We start from the raw sequence: 13015 nt of genomic DNA, 5'->3' as shown, positions 1-13015 counted from the left end.
TATTTATGATATTTTGTACAACTGAAGTTTTCATTGCTCAAGATAAGGATAAGCAGATCATTAATATGACAAAGTGTGTGAGCACATTTTGTATTTAAGTAGAATTAGACAGACAAGGTATTTATAATAGACAACGGCATTTAACAGAATAGTACAACATTACAAGTTCGAGCTCTCATCAGTCACTTAATAGCTTCATTTTCTTGATGTTTGTCATGTATTCAAATGTTTTGCAAACGTGCAAGGTGGTGGCATCCCTAATGAATGTGTAACACAGTTCAAATGTTGGTGCCTTGAGAGATGAAATCATTTACCATTTATTACACTATGCTCCTAAAAAGGAGTTACAGAAAGAGGAATTTTGTTCTTCATGTATATGATCTCATTATTGTGCCAGGACTGTTAGGAAGAATGAGAACATATTATGGAAATAATAACTTGAAAAAATGGACAGCTTAGATGGTCGTTTTTTTTTTTCTTCTTTGGGTTAGGGTTAGAGAGTAATAGTATAATAACCACAACTGCCGATTTGGTGATCCTCGTATCTTTGGAAACGTAGGTGCTAGGGGTCACAAACTTTGCATGCTTGTTCCTTTGGTCACCATGAAGGTGTGTGCAAAGTTTGGTGCCCATAGTGTCTTCCTTTCTATTGCGGCCATCCTTGGTGATCCTCACATATTGGGTGGTAGAGTCACCAAATTTGTTGTGCCTGATCCTTATGTTCCCTTATGATAGGGGGTCTTAGCAGGAGTTGTTGTTTGGTGAATATCTTTTGACAGGAAGGTGGCAGAGGGATGGAACCAAGTCCCATCCTCCCAAAGGTGGCCACGCCCTTTCCAGCGACACCTCCCACGAGCGCGTGCGGCATTCCCTTCCGGAGATAGGCGAGTTGGCTACAAGCCACATCATATATGCAGCGGGCTTGTAGTGGCTTTTAACAGGGTTAGGGTTAGGTGTAGTAGAAAATTACTCAAGGTCTCCCCCTATCTGGCCAATGCCAGACTAGGTTGTTGGGACCAGGGCAAGGCACGGGCCGATGCAGGTCGGTTAGGGTTAGGTTTATAAGATTTGGCTCGGGGGCCCCGAAAGGGGCACCCCGAGCAATGCACGCTCCATGGAATGGCCCTTCCCTGGGCCAGCCAGGCACACCCTGGCCCAAAAATTGGACACCCTCCATACATTAATGGGTTCATTATCCCATATAAAAAATTGGGCTCTCACGTCCCCACCAGCCTATCCAAACCATAAGCCAATTATGGCGACAAAAAATTATTATTATAATAAACTCCAGCCCTGTAGCTACGTTTCGGGTTGCTTTACCCTTCATCAGGCTAAGCTGGAGTGATCCCTTCTTTGGGCTTTCCATCAATTTTAAACTTATTTATACCCCTATATTGGGTTTTTAAAGTGTTTTTAAATTATTTATTTATTTAACTTTTTAAACAGTTTTTATGAACTTTTAAATATACGTCGCACCACAATGAATTTAAATAAGCTCCTCCTACCTTGGGGTTGGAGCCAATCAGGGTTGGGATTAGGCGTGGTCACCCTGGGTTGGGGTTAGGAAAAATGTTATGGCGGGGTTTTCCTCCTCCTGGGGTTCTCTCACGGCGGGTCATGTCTAAGGGGCTGGCACAGGTCAATCTGCCAAGGCAGCGGGCACAAACCAGGCACTGGCCGATTAGGTTTAGGGTTAGGTTTAGGGAAACAAAAGTTTGAATTAGGGTTAGGGTTAGGGTTAGGGTTAGGGTTAGGGTTAGGGTTAGGTTAGGGGACAAAGCTTTTTTAAAAAAATTAAATAGAAATTTTTAATAAAAAAAGGCAGCTCTGGCAACAGGTAACTATATTGTCATTTATTTATTTTCGTTTCTCCTTGGGGGTTCCTATAACTCCAATAGTGCAAAATAAAAATTAAACAGAGACCATAATGAAATAACAATACATAAATAAATTTTAAAACTAAATAAATTAGGGTTAGAAAAAAATGTTTTAATTTCCTAAGACCACCGTGAAAGCGAGAGAGAGCCAATTAAAGGGTTAAAAAATTCCTATAAAAATAAATAAAATGAAGATAGGGTGTGTGAGGGTTAAACTTGTGGGGGTTAAAAAACCTTAGGGTTAGGGTCCCCTCTGAATGGTTAAGGTTAGAGGAGGGGCCATGTACAGGTTAAATAAAAATAGTTATATTACAGAGATGGTTGGTGTTAGGCACTCTCTCAGGTGGTTATGGTTAGGAAATAGGTTCTGGAAAATAATAATAATAAAAAAAAAAAAAAAAAAAAAAAAAAAAAAAAAAAATTAGTTATGACTGGGTATTGTATCAGTAAATCAAAAGCTAGGTTATTGTATACCAAAGGAGATTAATTAGCACACAATAGGAGGGAAAATTCAGGCCATACAGCTAAAAACAACACCAAATTGGTCTGCAGGTTTAAACAAGGAGAGATGTTTTTATTTATTTATGAGAGAGAGTAGGATAAGGACAATGAAATGGTATTTATTAATATATTATTGCTTTTAAAATTTATATTATAATTTTAGCCTCCAAGTTGTTTTTATAGTTTTTAAATTTTTATTGTATTTTTAAACTATCTTTTTACTGTTAAACATATGTAAATAAAAGGGTTAGGGTTAGGGTTAGGGTTAGGGTTAGGGTTAGGTTTAGATAATCTATCTCGATAGTTCCCCCCGTGGCATCCAACGATACTCACGGTTTGGTGTAGAGAACTAAAGGTAAGGCACGGGCCGGCGCATGTCACTCGGACGACCTCCTCCCGCTATGCATTACTCTTTGGGTCAAATTGATTATTTGTTGCCTCAATGCGGAACCGAACGGAGTATTTTAGGTTTAAATTGAAGTACCAAGTTAGGATTGGAGAGTTCTAAATTGACTGTTAGGTTTTGGGTGTCGGTTGGGATGGTGTTAAGTTAATTGTCAGTTCGGTGTCTGGAAGTCCTCTGAGTCAATCAATTAAAGTAGCCCCTTGAAAACCTAGTCAGGTGGTGTAGAGACTAAATTTGAGACACATCATCAGTGGTGGACCTCGGGGTCTACGGGTGTTTCGACCATTACCACCAGACACCCTCACCCGAGGGAGGTCCAGACGGGATTGATCATGTCCCGCTGTGTGTCACTCGTCCAATTAGGGTCATCCATATTTGAAGTCGGTTGAGGAGCGGAACGTCACGAAGTCTTTGGTCAAGTTTTAGGTCGAGAACGGCGTGAGTTGGGGATCGGAAGCGGAGGTGAGTATATTGAGGTAAGTAACTCGTTTACAGGTTGGTATTTATTGAGGTACGTCGCTTATATACAGGTAAGTATTCGGGTAAGTATTTAGCATTAAAATAAATGGGAAACATATCTAAGGTAAGTGATACTTTCTGATCTGTTATTAAACGGTAAGTTCTAACGGTAAGTATTAAGTTCAATTAAGGTTAAGTTTAGCGGTTTAAGTTTTGTATTTATTAAGGTAGATAACACGTTTACAGGTTTGTATTCTTTAAGGTAGGTATTAGGGTAAGTATTTAGCAACATCTAACTCCTATCTACTTTCTTACCTAAAATAATGGGAATGCATTTAAGGTAAGTAATCCTTTATGACCGGTAAGTTCTACAGGCAAGTATTGAGTTCACTTAAGGTAAAGTTTTAAGGTTTAAGTTTTGTATTTATTGGGTAAGTAACACATTTACAGGTTTGTATTTATTGAGGTAAGTAACACGTTTACAGGTTTGTATTTATTGAGGTAAGTAACACGTTTACAGGTTTGTATTTATTGAGGTAAGTAACACGTTTACAGGTTTGTATTTATTGAGGTAAGTAACACGTTTACAGGTTTGTATTTATTGAAGTAAATGTTTGGGTAAGTATTTAGCATTACCTTGCCTCCTATCTATTCTCTTAACTAAATTAATGTGAACGCATTTAAGGTGAGTAATATTTCATTATCTATTATTAAATGGTAAGTTCTAAAGGTAGCTGTTAAGTTCAATTCAGGTTAAGTTTTAAGGTTTAAGTTTTTGTATTTAGGCTAGGTTCCGGTGCATCCACGGCCTAGCCGCCTAAACTGGGCTAAGGGATGTATAGCCTAGGTCCCGGTGCATCCACGGCCTAGCCACCTAAGCTGGGCTAGGGGATGAAGGATTGGGGATGGGGAAGAGAAAGGGCCTAGGTCCCGGTGCATCCACGGCCTAGTCACCTAAACTGGACTAGGGGATGAAATTTAGGGGTAAGAATAGAGAAAAAGTCCAATTCAAAGTTTTAGGAGCCAGATTAGACGTGTGTGGTGCAGTATGTGCTGTTGCATGAGCAAGGCTAACCCTCATAGAAGACTGAGCCACGATTAAGGTCCTGCCGCTCCAGACCACCACACCCTGCGTGCTGTTCCTAGAGTCGGAACCCAGGGGGGCCGCATACTTACCCCCTAACCAGCATGGACCATTTGTTAACACCGCAAGGTTACCCTGGTCCAGCCAATTAGGGCTGAAGAGTTGTGGATCTTCCCAGTATCGTGGTTCTACACTCGCTAGCCCTGATCTAGAGGAAGAGGGGGGCAAAAAGGTGCCCTTCTCTCCTCATCCCGGAGTAAGCTGGAGCCACCCTATTAAGCTATTCAAGTCTAACCCGGGTGTCCCCCCCAGGGACGGCCAGCACCAGCCCCGCCGGAGCGGTGCCTCCCCGGTCGTCCGAGGAGAAAGGGAACCAGTGTAAGCCTGCGCCGGGGCGCCGCCTGTCTGGAACCCCCAAGACCCCCATACTAAGTCAAGAATACCCCCCACAGGGAGAACCAGGACCAGCCCCGTCAGAGCGTTGCCTTCCCAGTCAACCCAAGGGTTAAAGAGGACCCAGAGCCAGCCACGACATAGCGCTGCCTCCCCAAGTCCCCTAAGGTATCCAAGACCGGCTCTACTAAAGAGAGTCCCCCCCGGGAATGACCAGGACCAGCCCCGTCAGAGCGTTGCCTTCCCAGTCACCCCAGGAGCAGGAAGGAACCAAGCCAGCCACGGGAACATGGCCTCTTGGAACCCCCAAGACTCCCATGCTCACCCAGAAAGCAATTTCCTGTGCCCCATACACCGCACGGCCCCAGGAAATGCTGCTATGCTAAGTTAACCTAAGTTAAGATAAACTAATTTAAAAAAAAAAAAAAAAAAAAAAAAGTTTAGTCTAAAAAAAGGCATGGTCCTGTGTTCCATACACCGCACAACCCCAGGACATGCTGAAAAAAAAGGCCTTTTCCTGTGCCCCATACACCGCACGACCCCAGGAAAGGCAAAAAGAAAGCAATTTCCTGTGCCCCATACACCGCACGACCCCAGGAAATGCTGCTAAAAAGAATTCTGAAAGAATTCTGACATAGTCTTACCTCAAACAGAAGTGTAGACTGTCTGTCCTCAAGATAAAAACCTATGGCCCAGCCCCTACATTATATACCGGGCGCTTTAAATGTCCCTCGCGGGTTCAGAATGGTGAAAAGTCCCTTTATGCTGTAATAAAATTCACCAGTGTGGTCCGATGCAAAATCGGATTACATATTGGAGAAGGTGGCGATGCACCGAACGTTTTGATATATTATTTGTGGCAGTACGATGAAAATTGAGTGAATAATAGAGAAATATAGTCTCTGTGATCAAAAAACCAGTGTGCAATGCATCATGGTCTGTTTACAGAAAGCAGTTTGCAATGCATCATGGTATTTTGTATATTTTTGTTGTTTAGATGTCCAGGAATGTGATTTGTCGTAAACAAAGTGGATATTTATAAACTAGAGGATCCAATGAACGCAACGGTGTGTCATATGTGGTTTTTGATTCAGTTTTAGATAATAAAATTCATGAAAAACTCATATTTTCATCTGTGTCCCGCGAGTGAGGAGACTGGCCCTGGGATATAATGCCTTCATTGAAACACAGCTATATCAAGCAGCATATGCTGTTGGATTTAATTCATGAATCCTGCTTGGTCCTTGATTGGATCTGATTCTCAAAAGAGAATCCAGGCCTCTGGCTGGTTGGACGAGGGAGGGTCCCAATGGGATCCCGCCTCTTTCTGATTGGTTGGGGGCGGAGCTGTTTAAGGAAATGTGTATATTTTTTTATTTTTTTATTTTTTTGTAGTGAAGAAACCATATACTTGGGTTTGGTCCTCTTATGGGAGGCTCCAAGTCTTTGATCAGTCAGAGGTGGGTCTGTTTGGACCACAACCTCTCCTGATTGGCCGGGGGCGGAGCCATTGAAAAATTGTTTATTATTTCGTTTCCACGCCCCGGTCAGCTTATTGGTTGGATTTCATTCATCCACGAGAGTCAAAGATCTCTATTCCCTTCTGATTGGCTAGAGGCGGAGCCTGTAAAGGGAATTATATTGAGGCTTTTTTTTGAGATTTGTTTGATGAAATAAAATACCATTTGTTGTGTTTCTTCTTTGGGGGGGGTTTTTTTCAAACTGTACAGGATTAAGTCTGATTGATCCTCCTGGTTATACTTAATATGACTTGTCCAAATCTGATTGGTTAGGGGATAATCTGTGTTATATCTGTAAAAACCTGGTCTATGCAGGCCCTTTAAAGGTCCAATGGGATTCTGGGGGGTGATGATGGTTCTCCAGGGGAACCCAAATTGAGATCTTATTGGTTGGGGGGGCGGGGCTTATGTGAGTTAAACTCCTTTTAAGGAATAAAAATCAATCATCTGGATGTCCCGGGTGTGGTCGGCTTCCAGAGGGGACCGTCAACCCTGGACAGTCTGTATCGAAATCTAATTGGTAGGGGGTGGAGCCTGTGATTATCCCCATTGTCACTTTGCAGATGATTATATGCCAGTAATCCTGGCTACAGTAGGTAGTTGATCTAAGGTCGGTGTGTGATGAATTGATTGAGTAATCTTTTGATCCGTAGAGTGTGTTCCAGGGGTTTGAGTCCAGTTCACCTGACAACAGGTAAGTATTGTCCATAATTTGAATCTCCTGAAAGTGGTTGAGGTTAGGCGTGTACTTCCAGTATTTTAGGTTTAGGCATGGTTTCCACATGGTTGAGGTTAGGGTTAGATCTGGGATGGCAGTCTTTCAATTGTGTAGTGACGTGTGTGGAGGAATGAGGTCATGAATGCAGGGAAATGTGACTACATTTTCAACCTGCATTCTGCCTGACTAGGCAAGACCTCATCTCTCACCCTCCAAACCCGGCTCCCCCAAAAAGGGAGGAGCGAGGAGGGGGAGAGACTGAAGCACATGTGTTTGGGTTGGATGTATGTATTGAGTGTTTGGGAGTTGATCTAGGGTCGGTGTATGATTAATCGGTCGAGTTAGGTTTCGTCCGGAAGCGTGTTCCAGGAATTCAAGTCCAGTTCACTTGATACCAGGTGAGTATTGTCCATAATTCGAGTCTCCCAAGAGTGGTTGAGGTTAGGCGTGTATTCCAAGTGTTTTAGGTTAAGCAATGATTTCCACATGGTTGAGGTTAGGGTTAGATCTGGGATGGCAGTCTTTCCGTTGTGTAGTGAGGTGTGTGGAGGAATGGGGTCCTGAATGCAGGGAAATGCGACTACATTTTAAATCTGTATTCTTGCCTGACTAGGCATTCAGACCTCGTCTCTCAACCTCCCCACCTGGCCCCCAGAAGGGAGGAGCGAGGAGGGGGAGAGACTGAAGCACATGTGTTTGGGTTGGATGTATGAAATGAGTGTTTGGGAGTTGATCTAGGGTCGGTGTATGATGAATCGGTCGAGTTAGGTTTCGTCCGGAAGCGTGTTCCAGGAATTCAAGTCCAGTTCACTTGATAACAGGTAAGTATTGTCCATAATTTGAGTCCCCTGAGAATGGTTGAGGTTAGGCATGTATTCCGAGTGTTTTATGTTTAGGCATAGTTTCCCCATGGTTGAGGTTAGGGTTAGATCCAGTTCATAATTTGCATCTCCTGAGAGTGGTTGAGGTTAGGCGTGTATTTCGAGTGTTTAGGTTTAGGCATGGTTTCCACATGGTTGAGGTTAGGGTTAGATCTGGGATGGCAGTCTTTCAATTGTGTAGTGACGTGTGTGGAGGAATGAGGTCCTGAATGCAGGGAAATGTGACCACACTTTCAACCTGCACTCTGCCTGACTAGGGAAGACCTCATCTCTCACCCTCCAAACCCGGCTCCCCAAAAGGGAGGAGCGAGGAGGGGGAGAGACCGAAGCACATGTGTTTGGGTTGGATGTATGAATCGAGTGTTTGGGAGTTGATCTAGGGTCGGTGTATGATGAATCGGTCGAGTTAGGTTTCGTCCGGAAGCGTGTTCCAGGAATTCAAGTCCAGTTCACTTGATAACAGGTAAGTATTGTCCATAATTTGAGTCTTCTGAGAATGGTTGAGGTTAGGCGTGTATTCCGAGTGTTTAGGTTTAGGCATAGTTTCCACATGGTTGAGGTTAGGGTTAGATCCTGGATGGCAGTCTTTCTGTTGTGTAGTGAGGTGTGTGGAGGAATGGGGTCCTGAATGCAGGGAAATGTGACCACATTTTCAATCTGTATTCTTGCCTGACTAGGCATTCAGACCTCGTCTCTCAACCTCCCCACCTGGCCCCCAGAAGGGAGGAGCGAGGCGGGGGAGAGACTGAAGCACATGTGTTTGGGTTGGATGTATGAATTGAGTGTTTGGGAGTTGATCTAGGGTCGGTGTATGATGAATCGGTTGAGTTAGGTTTTGTCCGGAGAGCGTGTTCCAGGAATTCAAGTCCAGTTCACTTGATAACAGGTAAGTATTGTCCCTAATTTGAGTCTCCTGAGAATGGTTGAGGTTAGGCGTGTATTCCGAGTGTTTTAGGTTTAGGCATAGTTTCCACATGGTTGAGGTTAGGGTTAGATCCAGTCCATAATTTGCATCTCCTGAGAGTGGTTGAGGTTAGGCGTGTATTTCGCGTGTTTAGGTTTAGGCATGGTTTCCACATGGTTGAGGTTAGGGTTAGATCTGGGATGGCAGTCTTTCAATTGTGTAGTGACGTGTGTGGAGGAATGAGGTCATGAATGCAGGGAAATGTGACCACATTTTCAACCCGCATTCTGCCTGACTAGGCAAGACCTCATCTCTCAACCTCCAAACCTGGTCCCCCAAACAGGGAGGAGCAAGGAGGGGGAGAGACTGAAGCACATGTGTTTGGGTTGGATGTATGAATTGAGTGTTTGAGAGTTGATCTAGGGTCGGTGTATGATTAATCGGTCGAGTTAGGTTTCGTCTGGAAGCGTGTTCCAGGAATTCAAGCCAGTTCACTTGATACCAGGTGAGTGTTGTCCATAATTTGAGTCTCCCGAGAATGGTTGAGGTTAGGCGTGTATTCCGAGTGTTTTGGGTTTAGGCATGGTTTCCACATGGTTGAGGTTAGGGTTAGATCTGGGATGGCAGTCTTTCAATCGTGTGGTGGCGTGTGTGGAGGAATGAGGTCATGAATGCAGGGAAATGCGACCACATTTTCAACCTGCATTCTGCCTGACTAGGGAAGACCCCATCTCTCACCCTCCAAACCCGGCTCCCCAAAAGGGAGGAGCGAGGAGGGGGAGAGACTGAAGCACATGTGTTTGGGTTGGATGTATGAATCGAGTGTTTGGGAGTTGATCTAGGGTCGGTGTATGATGAATCGGTCGAGTTAGGTTTCGTCCGGAAGCGTGTGCCAGGAATTCAAGTCCAGTTCACTTGATAACAGGTAAGTATTGTCCATAATTTGAGTCTTCTGAGAATGGTTGAGGTTAGGCGTGTATTCCGAGTGTTTAGGTTTAGGCATAGTTTCCACATGGTTGAGGTTAGGGTTAGATCCTGGATGGCAGTCTTTCTGTTGTGTAGTGAGGTGTGTGGAGGAATGGGGTCCTGAATGCAGGGAAATGTGACCACATTTTCAATCTGTACTCTTGCCTGACTAGGCATTCAGACCTCGTCTCTCAACCTCCCCACCTGGCTCCCAGAAGGGAGGAGCGAGGCGGGGGAGCGACTGAAGCACATGTGTTTGGGTTGGATGTATGAATTGAGTGTTTGGGAGCTGATCTAGGGTCGGTGTATGATGAATCGGTTGAGTTAGGTTTTGTCCGGAGAGCGTGTTCCAGGAATTCAAGTCCAGTTCACTTGATAACAGGTAAGTATTGTCCCTAATTTGAGTCTCCTGAGAATGGTTGAGGTTAGGCGTGTATTCCGAGTGTTTTAGGTTTAAGCATAGTTTCCACATGGTTGAGGTTAGGGTTAGATCCAGTCCATAATTTGCATCTCCTGAGAGTGGTTGAGGTTAGGCGTGTATTTCGAGTGTTTAGGTTTAGGCATGGTTTCCACATGGTTGAGGTTAGGGTTAGATCTGGGGTGGCAGTCTTTCAATTGTGTAGTGACGTGTGTGGAGGAATGAGGTCATGAATGCAGGGAAATGTGACCACACTTTCAACCCGCATTCTGCCTGACTAGGCAAGACCTCCTCTCTCACCCTCCAAACCTGGTCCCCCAAACAGGGAGGAGCAAGGAGGGGGAGAGACTAAAGCACATGTGTTTGGGTTGGATGTATGAATTGAGTGTTTGAGAGTTGATCTAGGGTCGGTGTATGATTAATCGGTCGAGTTAGGTTTCGTCTGGAAGCGTGTTCCAGGAATTCAAGTCCAGTTCACTTGATACCAGGTGAGTGTTGTCCATAATTTGAGTCTCCCGAGAATGGTTGAGGTTAGGCGTGTATTCCGAGTGTTTTGGGTTTAGGCATGGTTTCCACATGGTTGAGGTTAGGGTTAGATCTGGGATGGCAGTCTTTCAATCGTGTGGTGGCGTGTGTGGAGGAATGAGGTCATGAATGCAGGGAAATGTGACCACATTTTCAACCTGCATTCTGCCTGACTAGGGAAGACCTTATCTCTCACCCTCCAAACCCGGCTCCCCAAAAGGGAGGAGCGAGGAGGGGGAGAGACTGAAGCACATGTGTTTGGGTTGGATGTATGAATCGAGTGTTTGGGAGTTGATCTAGGGTCGGTGTATGATGAATCGGTCGAGTTAGGTTTCGTCCGGAAGCGTGTGCCAGGAATTCAAGTCCAGTTCACTTGATAACAGGTAAGTATTGTCCATAATTTGAGTCTTCTGAGAATGGCTGAGGTTAGGCGTGTATTCCGAGTGTTTAGGTTTAGGCATAGTTTCCACATGGTTGAGGTTAGGGTTAGATCCTGGATGGCAGTCTTTCTGTTGTGTAGTGAGGTGTGTGGAGGAATGGGGTCCTGAATGCAGGGAAATGTGACCACATTTTCAATCTGCATTCTTGCCTGACTAGGCATTCAGACCTCGTCTCTCGACCTCCCCACCTGGCTCCCAGAAGGGAGGAGCGAGGCGGGGGAGCGACTGAAGCACATGTGTTTGGGTTGGATGTATGAATTGAGTGTTTGGGAGCTGATCTAGGGTCGGTGTATGATGAATCGGTTGAGTTAGGTTTTGTCCGGAGAGCGTGTTCCAGGAATTCAAGTCCAGTTCACTTGATAACAGGTAAGTATTGTCCCTAATTTGAGTCTCCTGAGAATGGTTGAGGTTAGGCGTGTATTCCGAGTGTTTTAGGTTTAGGCATAGTTTCCACATGGTTGAGGTTAGGGTTAGATCCAGTCCATAATTTGCATCTCCTGAGAGTGGTTGAGGTTAGGCGTGTATTTCGAGTGTTTAGGTTTAGGCATGGTTTCCACATGGTTGAGGTTAGGGTTAGATCTGGGATGGCAGTCTTTCAATTGTGTAGTGACGTGTGTGGAGGAATGAGGTCATGAATGCAGGGAAATGTGACCACATTTTCAACCTGCATTCTGCCTGACTAGGGAAGATCTCATCTCTCACCCTCCAAACCCGGCTCCCCAAAAGGGAGGAGCGAGGAGGGGGAGAGACTGAAGCACATGTGTTTGGGTTGGATGTATGAATCGAGTGTTTGGGAGTTGATCTAGGGTCGGTGTATGATGAATCGGTCGAGTTAGGTTTCGTCCGGAAGCGTGTGCCAGGAATTCAAGTCCAGTTCACTTGATAACAGGTAAGTATTGTCCATAATTTGAGTCTTCTGAGAATGGTTGAGGTTAGGCGTGTATTCCGAGTGTTTAGGTTTAGGCATAGTTTCCACATGGTTGAGGTTAGGGTTAGATCCTGGATGGCAGTCTTTCTGTTGTGTAGTGAGGTGTGTGGAGGAATGAGGTCCTGAATGCAGGGAAATGTGACCACACTTTCAATCTGCATTCTTGCCTGACTAGGCATTCAGACCTCGTCTCTCAACCTCCCCACCTGGCTCCCAGAAGGGAGGAGCGAGGCGGGGGAGAGACTGAAGCATATGTGTTTGGGTTGGATGTATGAATTGAGTGTTTGGGAGTTGATCTAGGGTCGGTGTATGATGAATCGGTTGAGTTAGGTTTTATCCGGAGAGCGTGTTCCAGGAATTCAAGTCCAGTTCACTTGATAACAGGTAAGTATTGTCCCTAATTTGAGTCTCCTGAGAATGGTTGAGGTTAGGCGTGTATCCCGAGTGTTTTAGGTTTAGGCCTAGTTTCCACATGGTTGAGGTTAGGGTTAGATCCAGTCCATAATTTGCATCTCCTGAGAGTGGTTGAGGTTAGGCGTGTATTTCGAGTGTTTAGGTTTAGGCATGGTTTCCACATGGTTGAGGTTAGGGTTAGATCTGGGATGGCAGTCATTCAATTGTGTAGTGACGTGTGTGGAGGAATGAGGTCATGAATACAGGGAAATATGACTACATTTTCAACCTGTATTCTGCCTGACTAGGCAAGACCCCATCTCTTGCCCTCTAAACCTGACCCCCCAAAACCAGGGAGGAGCAAGGAGGGAGAGAGACTAAAGCACCTGTGTTTGGGTTGGATGTATGAATTGAGTGTTTGGGAGTTGATCTAGGGTCGGTGTATGATTAATCGGTCGAGTTAGGTTTCGTCCGGGAGCGTGTTCCAGGAATTTAAGTCCAGTTCACTTGATAACAGGTAAGTATTGTCCACAATTCGAGTCTCCTGAGAATGGTTGAGGTTAGGCGTGTATTCCGAGTGTTTTAGGTTTAGGCATAGTTTA

Source organism: Trachinotus anak, unplaced genomic scaffold, assembly GCF_046630095.1.
Source record: "Trachinotus anak isolate AG129_WGS33_773 ecotype Australia unplaced genomic scaffold, CSIRO_AGI_Tana_v1 ptg000021l, whole genome shotgun sequence".
Taxonomy (NCBI): Eukaryota; Metazoa; Chordata; class Actinopteri; order Carangiformes; family Carangidae; genus Trachinotus; species Trachinotus anak.
This window is presented reverse-complemented; position numbering follows the sequence as displayed.